We start from the raw sequence: 9,082 nt of genomic DNA on the forward strand, positions 1-9,082 counted from the left end.
TTGTCACCATGCTTCATTATTTCAAAGTGGGAAATAAATGAAGAAAAAAATCAAGCAAAGTAACAAGTATTTTTCATGATTCATAAACAGACCACAGTTTGAGAACCATGGATCTAAAACAATTGTCTCTCTTACCTTAATATTATAATTACCTCTTTAACAAAAACAACTGCACAGAACAGCAACAAAGAACAAACACTTTTAGAGTCAGAGCTCTAGGGATCATTCAGTCATATGGCTTAAAAACAGCCAAACCCTGGACTATTTTGAATTCCAAAGTCCATTTTTGACTTAAACACACTGTATGAATCTAGGAGTGGCAATTTCAACAGGTTTGAACATGTATTTGCCATTGGGAATGGAGATTCGTCCAGGAACTCTATTTTTGGGGATGGTTCCAAGCCAGAAGGGGGAAGTGAAGTCAGCCCAGTTGCAAACATGAAAACATCCTCCACAGACACAGCAGCCTCGCCTCCTGCAAAGAACAAAAAAGTTTAGATATACCATTGTAATGTGTGTAATGGGTTTTACAAGTAGTTACAAAAAACATACAAACCTTCACAATCAAGGAGATAGTCTGCCCAGTAGGCCAAGGTTTGACTTTCTTTTCGTCTCCTGTTACTCCCTGAAGGGCTGAGGTCAGGTTTGAAGAGTTTCTCAAGTTCAAAGCCACTGAGTCGCTTTTCAGAGTGGCACAGGACAGGGGTCAGCAAAGCAGGGTGTTGCTGTAGTGCAGTAACAAACTTAAGGGCTGAAAGACCATCTTTGAATCTAGTGAAAAGTGAACACAAACACTGTTTCACTGCTGTGTAATGCCAAATGCATTTAAATTATCGAAAGAAAACTGTTAGATGTTCTATTCCCAACAACTACAATCCACCTGTGTGTTACATAAAAAAAGTTCTTGTGATTTGCACATGGCAAGGTAAGTGTTACAAAATGCATGAATTACACACAGAAACACAGTCACATCGAAGAATGATACAGAGGGCAGGGTTCTTGAGTACTTATAGATTGGCACAAGGCAGGAATGGAGAGACAGACATCACATAGGCTATCAGTTGTGACTTTCTATCAGTGACTAACTGATAACAATTATACATGCCATGAAGCATTTCAAACTAAAATTTCATAGAAAGAAAATCTCATCATTAAAAATATGATCTTACCTGTCAATTACAGATGAGTTGCGGTCAATAATATACCATCGGAGGTAGTCTGCCACGATTTCTTTCTTTTCTTCCACAGAAGCCACGTGTCTCAGACAGCCTGCTGTCTGTAACATTGTGCCGTGTCTCATGATAGATTCTTGCAGAGCATCCAATGAAGAAGCATTTTCAATCTGAAACACATAAAAAGAGGCATAGAAACCCCCGGTAAATACTGTATGTACTATACTGTATATACTTGCATACTTAATCCAGTGACATACATAGCATGGTGTAACCCTATCCTATCAATAATAATAAATTAAGCTAATTCTTTGTATAAAATATAGGAAGTAAAAATTGTGTATGTAAAACCCTGTCTGACCATACTGTAGCTTTATGCTATTCTCACCTCTCGCAAAGCTTTCCCTATTTCTTCATCAGTTATTGAATTAACTGTTGATTTGAATGAAGGCTGGCCAGCAAGATAATGTACAATATCTTCTGACAGGAAATGGGGTCCTGGACCTCCATGCACAACTGACACTGCGATCATCTTTCCTGCCAGGAAGTATTCATCCTCCCTAACAGCTGTGAATGAATTCATATTGCAAAATTAAACCATACAATACATTATATACTTTAGGATACTGAGGCAAAAAGCATATGCCAAGTGATATATTAATTATCATTAACCAACCATTAGTATAGTACACATCTAACCCTATGCATACCATTTGCATTATAGACCAGGTACCGATGTCCTTCTGGTCCATCAAAAATGGGCCGGTCTTTCAGGTGTTTCATAAGCAAAGTTAAAAATTCTCGTCGTGGACCACCTGTGTCGATTCCCTCTTCAAAAACACCAGCATCATCAGTAAATCTGACCAGCATGTCACAGGTTTCAGAATATGTTTTACGCTTGAAACCTCGGACTGCTCCATCCCAAACATTAGCCCTTGATATGTTGAACCTGCTGACCCTTTTGTGATCAATAGGAAGCGACAGATTTGCCATAATGTCAGGTAGTGTAATCTTCGTCTCCTCCCTGAAATGACCAAAAAGTGATCTAATTAATGAATATTCCAGATACCAGCAATATTGCACAATAAAAAAACTGGAATGCCACAGTCAGAAGTTCATTTTACACTGCTGTATGTTGGGCATTCTCCACACTAACGGCAACCACCTCCTCGTCCTCTTCCTCAACACATGGTGCATACAGGTCCGTGTATTTACTGTTGGGGAATTACAATTTCCATGTTAAAACATCTTACAAAATACGAATTCCTTCCTCATTAATTAAACTGAAATTACATGAGTCACTATAATTTTTGCTCACCTGTAACAAGAAGTCTTGGCTGGGTTTGTTTCAGGGGAATCCATATCCTCGGTATCAGATATTACTATCTAAAAAACAGATTAAAATGTCTGAAACAACACTGAAAGTAAGAAACGTCAGGCTCCCACAGTCTGCCCTATTACCTGTCCAGGCTGAATTCTTGCTGAATGTCCTGGTGCATCTCTGAAACATGATAAAATTATGACATTAATTATTACTGTCCTCCAGGCCTACAATAGTCATCTAAGAGTGTAAACATATACTGTACAGCCAAGATCCCTATTGGTTGATTACCACTACAAAGGACCTGTCATTAAATCTGTTTAACTCCCTGACAAAGGCTAGATGCCAAAATGTACAGACCTCTCATCTTCAGGTTTGTGTTTGGGAGTACTCTGGTTTTGTGGTTCAAAAACCTAAGAGGAAACACATACATTTATCAACAGTTTGTAATAGCTTCAAACTGCTCCAACTGTTGCCTTACCGTATACAGTATATATCAGTATGAAATGCTGTCAGTGTTGTCATACATAAATCAATAAATATATTCATACATGCACAGATATTAGAAAAAATAAATAAATAATTGGTGTACCACAGTGTCAGCTCGATTGAATTCAGCTGTGCTCCTTGATGCGATGACAATTTCAGAATCAGAGTCTGAGGTACCATCTACTGCTGTAAAAACAAAAAAATAAACAGATCATGTAGATACTGTAGATGTATCCTTCAGTACAGTATCTAAAATATATAAAAATATTGAGTTTTGAGATCCACTAACCTCCTTTAAAATGTGTTTCTAGGCAAATGAAAAAGGTGATCCTGCAATATGGCCTCCCTAATTCCTTTTTATATTCAGACAATTTGAATGGCCTCTCTGACCCAGGCACATGGACCACCTCTGAGCAGTCAGGATACAAAAGGACATATGGTCCTTCTGGCATGTCCTTGTTAAATGTTCTCATTTTCTGGACAGCTTGTTTCAGTACATCAGGTGCTTCAACCTCTGGGTCAACAAATACTGGGAGTGTTTTCCCTCTTAGAGGTTTTAAATCAGTTCCATCAGTTCCATTTGGCACCATCAATCCAATGTTTATCTAAAAAATGTGAAAGATAAGGTTAATTTCAGGTATTAAACATAAGTAATATAAAATATTATACATACATAAGTGTTTCCCATTAGTTATGGAGAGTGTGGTGTTCCTCCATGATCTAATTTGTGTCACCATAGTTTCATAGTGAGCAAGATATTCCTATACACTCCAAATTGTTACACTGTTGTGCCCAGTTGTTTTAGCACAGCATCTCGTCTTGCATAAGAGCTGCTATTATCCTGCCTAGGGCGTTATATGCTCTAAAATCTACGCACATATGCCTGCATCAAAGATATTATTTTTTCCTTTTAACTTAATTAAATCTGTGCAGTAAATCTAACATGATACAGAGCCACTTCTGAGTCACCTCATGGCAGTCGGGTATTGATAAGCTAAGTAAAGACAGGTAGTACAACCTACCTGGACTTGTTTGCGTTTCCTTAGCCCGATGTTTTCCTCTCGGCCCGTAGTTAATAAGACTGACGCTCTTTTGACTTGGCGCTTCTGTACTCCAGGAAGTGCTTATATGACGTGTGAAATGAACAAAGCCCCGTTTCAAAATAGAAAGTTAGCAGCTGCCAACCAATAGCGCATCGTAACGTTCATTCACATAGCGCTAGCGCTATGCTGCACTTACTTTGTTTAGCATCATCCGGCTGTTGAGATGTCCCCTGTGCGTTTGGTCCGTCCGTCTGGTCCATGTCATTTAAAAACTCTAACGACCGACCACACGAAAAACAAAACCGCGTTAAGCGGCTCATGTGTTTGCCACAAAACGGGCAAAACATCACTCGACCGCTGTCCATCTTGGCGGCTCACTATGAACTCTACCGACAACGACAGGCACTTCCGGTTCAACCCCGGAGTTGGTACATTCCCTTTCCGGTTGATGCTTGATATTTGTAAATTTGTTTCGGGACTTGTAAATATGTTTTGCCGCTTGTAAATTTGTTTTGCCGCTTGTAAATTTGTTTTGCCGTTTGTAAATTTGTTTTGCCGCTTGTAAATTTGTTTTACCGTTTGTAAAAGTGTTTCGTGTCTTGTTAATTTGTTTTCCGAAATGTAAATTTGTCTCAAGCTTTGTAAAAGTGTTTCACATGTTGTAATCTTGTTTTGCACCTCCCGGCCACCGTACTTTGGGGCACATGAGCTTTCCTTCTTTGACCTACCGACAGTCACCCAGTCTGCTGGTCCTGTCATTGAGGCCTTGCAGCACTGCCGCCAGGCCACCACTCGGCGCCATGTTCCATCTACAGGTGCTGTTCGGGTTCGAGGTTCTAAAGTGGTGCGGATCCCTGGGGGCATCATGAAGATGGTGGCTAGCACTTGCCCTGAACAGTTCTCTGGTCAGTCTTTGCTTTTTGAGCCTCCAGAGTCCGGCTTGCCAGCTGGGCTGCTGGCTTCCCCCTGTCTTGTGCGGGTTGTGTGAGGTACAACCTACATTCCTGTGGTCAATGTTGGAACCGCTGAGGTTCTCCTCTATCCACGAACCTGCCTTGGTGCCCTGAGTTCTGCGGAAGTGGTCAGTCTTCCTCCTGGGGTCACAGAGGTCGGCTCCTCTGCCACTGTTTCTGCTCAGGAGGCTGTTGGCTCAGGGCAGGGTGGGGTCGAATCTGTTGATTTGTCTGCACTGGCAGAACCAGAGCAGGTGCAAGTCCGATCATTGTTGCAGAGGTTTAGTTCAGTCTTCTTTGCTCATGAGGGTGACCTTGGCTGTACAAATTTGGTTTCTCATGACATTCCCCTGCTTGACGATGTTCTGATTCGGCAGAGATACTGACACATCCCACCTTCTGAGTATGAGGCAGTCAAGACTCATATCAATCAGCTCCTCGAGGCTCAGGTCATAAGAGAAAGCAGCAGTCCATATGCTTCTCCGATCGTTTGGTGAGAAAGAAGGATGGTAGCTTACGCATGTGCATTGACTACCGCCTGCTTAACGCCAAGACAAGGAAGGACGCTTTTCCTTTACCTCGCATTGAGGAAAGTCTTGACGCTCTGGCTGGGGCTCAGTGGTTTTCGACTCTGGATTTGGCAAGCGGTTACAATCAAGTGCCAGTCTCAGAGCAGGATAAACCAAAGAATGCCTTTTGCACACCGTTCGGGCTCTTTGAGTGGAACCGCATGCCTTTTGGGCTGTGCAATACACCGAGCACCTTTCGGCATCTCATACAGAGGCTGTTCGGAGACCAGCAGTGCCAGTCACTTCTCTTGTACTTGGACGACATTGTGGTGTTTTCTTCTTCCATGTCCCAGCACGTTCAGCGGCTTGAGGTGGTTCTGGATCGGCTCCAGAAGGAAGGTCTCAAGGTCAAGCTTGCTAAATGTTCCTTATTCCAGCAAGAGGTCGGCTATTTGGTTCACATCATTTCGGACAAGGGTGTTGCCACGGATCCAGCAAAGATCGAAGCAGTAGCCAAGTGGCCACGTCCCAGTCAGGTGTCCGAGCTGCGCTCATTTTTGGGCTCCCCTCCTGAAATACATCTTGGTGTATTGGAGAGGGCAGATTCATCCTACACCAGAAGAGAAACATCAGCTTCCTAAGCTGGCTTTGGTTCTGCTGAAGCAATGGGATCGTCTGGTGGAAAAAGAGGGTGTCTTGCACCGCCAGGTCCATCGCCGATGGAGGGGCGGAAATTCTCCAACTTGTCTTGCCGTCTGTCCTCAAGCTGGACATTTTGACACAGTTGCACCAGGAACATGGCCATCAGGGTGTCGAGTGCACCACGGAGTTGGTGCGCCAGCGCTGTTTTTGGCCAGGGATGATGTCTGATATCAAGCAGTAGATCCAAAGGTGCGAGCGTTGCCAGGTGGCGAAGGATACCAGGCCAGTTTCGGGTAGCTTTATGGGTCACTTATTGGCGTCACGGCCAAATGAGATTGTGACCATGGACTTTACACTGTTGGAACCTTCCCAGAACGGTTTGGAAAATGTTTTGGTGATAACGGATGTCTTTAGCAAGTACACTGTGGCTGTTCCAACTCGGGATCAGACGGCATCCACTGTTTCCCGGGTTCTACTAAATGAGTGGTTTTTCAAGTTTGGCGTCGCATTCATTCAGATCAGGGCAGAAGCTTTGAGAGTGCGTTAATCCAACAGCTCTGTCACTTGTATGGGGTCGGCAAGTCGCGCACTACTTCGTACCATCCTGCTGGCAATGGGTAGTGCAAGAGGTTTAATCGCACGCTTCACAATCTCTTGCGTACCTTACCAGCAACTCAGAAGTGTGACTGGGTCTCCTGCCTTCCTCATGTACTCTTTTGTTACAATACCACCGCATCAGGGTACTGACGAGTCAACTTTCCTGCTGATGTTTGGTCAAGAACCCTGGTTTCCCCTTGATTTCCTTCTGGGTCGTGTTCAGGACCCAATGCCGGGGGGGGGGGGTGACGACTGGCTGGTTGAGCATCAGGCCCAACAGGAGGTGGCTTTTGGAAATGCTTGGGAGCGGTTGTTGGTGGTAGCTGAATGCCGTAAAGAGCGTCATGATCAGGGGGTGCGTCATTCCCCGCTGCAGGTGGGCCACAGTGCTCGGGGTCGCCATAAGATTCAGGACATCTGGAGCTCCGTTGTTTACCCGGTTCTGAAGGCTCCTTCTGGTGGCGGCCCTGTTTATACCATCGTCCCAGTGGATGACTTGCAGAAGACCAGGAACGTGCACCATGACCAGCTTAAGGCCCACGTTGGGCCCCGAACCTGTTCCTCTTTTTCATCAGGCTCCCCCTCCACGGACCTCAGAAGCTTCCGATGATTCTCTTGGGGGTGATCTATGGGTTCTGGTTCCAGACACTCCAGCACCACCTGTTTTAGGGTTGATCACCTTCAGTGATGCGCTATAATTTGCTGTTTTTCATTGTCACTGTATGCTCGAACAAGTTATCAATCATCTGTGCCAATCATATGTAGTTGGGGATTCAGGTGGTGTTGTCGTGTAGCACTAAAAAGTAACTTATTAATTCATTCTATTCCTTACTAAACCCCTCTCGCCACAAAAGGAATGTACAGAAAGGCTATGGCAAAACGTAACATAGAATTCAAAAAACCTGGCATGGGACAACATGGCTGGTGTGGTTGTCTGGTGATAAGACAAGACGAACTGGCACAGGACAAAGGGAAATGTAGACTATACAGTATACACACACAAGGTAATGGGAAACAGGTGGAAACAATTAGGGCAGGGCAGACAATCAGACCAGTGGGAAACACACAAGGGAAGGAGGAAGTTATCTGAAACAAGAGGAGAGTTAGGTTTTCAAAATAAAACAAGTCACGAGACAGACAAAACTAAAGATAACTTAACATCTCTTCATGGACATGACAAGCTAACGTGAGATTAAAATTAATTTACTCACAGCAAAGAGCTTTTTGAAATGATGAGATAATGGAGATCAGCTATAGCCTGTTCATCATCAGATCCTCCTGTGGGAGGAGGAAGATCAGCATTTTATAGAATTGACCGATAGACGATCCAATACATCACTTTACTATTACTATTTGATGTCATAGCTTTAGCCATGTATTTGTGTGATTAAGAATTGCTATCTTTGTGTTAGTCAATGTATGCTATGTGTACTATTAACCCACGATAATATCATTAGTTCAGTTGTATATTCCAAACAATAGCTATGTAGTTTATGTAGGCCATTACTAAATATGAATAGGCCATGGTGGGAGTAGAATACGCAACACTTGTGTGTAATACCAGATTAAATAAAACCAATTTAAGATTTTATTACTCTCTTTTTCTATTTAAACAAAGAAAAGAGAGGGAAAATCTAAGGGGTGGCGATAACTGTCAAAGCCCCCCCCCCCGGCTACACATGCCCTGAGGATAAAACAGCTGGATCCTCAGACGCACGCTCTCTTACGTTTTAGTCTCTTACGTTTTTTTCTATCTTACGTTCTTGTCTCTTACTTGTGCATTACCTTACGTTTGTGTCTTGTCTTAAACTTAGCTTTATTACTATGGTACCAACTTCCTCAAGTTCTTTGTTCTTTGATTGAGCTCATCTCATTTTTCTTATACTTTTGTGCGTGATTTTTGTCTTTGTTACTCCAACAAGCCAAACCTTCCAAATTGAATCACACACAGGTGTGCATCAAGATAATTTGTTGTTTTTCCTTTTCGACAAATTCAACTTTTGTTTAGAAGATTTTGAAAGTTTTGTGTCGTTTGGCCAACGCCAATTCCTTCCAAGTTATCTGGCAAAGTAAATTAAACACAAACGCTAATTCCGCCGTCAACCTCCGGCCCTTTGGCTACATGCCTGACCAGGACCGGCTGACCAGATCTCGAGAGTGCCTATGGAAGAAAGTCTGCTGGCAGACTGCGCCGACGCTGACCCACCGAGACATTGGCAGAGCCCGTTACCCCTGGCAACAGTCATCTCTGAGAGAACCCACTTGGAGCGTGGCGTCCCTGTCACCTGGCAACCTTAACTCCTAGGCTCCAGCCAAGATCTCAACAGTACCGCAACTCAAAGAAGGCAACTCCATC

The 9,082-nt window shown here is 43.3% G+C and overlaps 1 pseudogene; it reads right to left on the reverse strand.

The window, feature by feature from the left end:
- Window positions 1–350: 350 nt before the first annotated feature.
- LOC111221193 lies at window positions 351–4,233 on the reverse strand (annotated as a pseudogene).
- Between the last annotated feature and the right edge of the window lie 4,849 nt (window positions 4,234–9,082).

The sequence above is a fragment of the Seriola dumerili genome, unplaced genomic scaffold (genome assembly GCF_002260705.1).
Source record: "Seriola dumerili isolate Sdu_G_001 unplaced genomic scaffold, Sdu_1.0 BDQW01000081.1, whole genome shotgun sequence".
Classification (NCBI taxonomy): domain Eukaryota; kingdom Metazoa; phylum Chordata; class Actinopteri; order Carangiformes; family Carangidae; genus Seriola; species Seriola dumerili.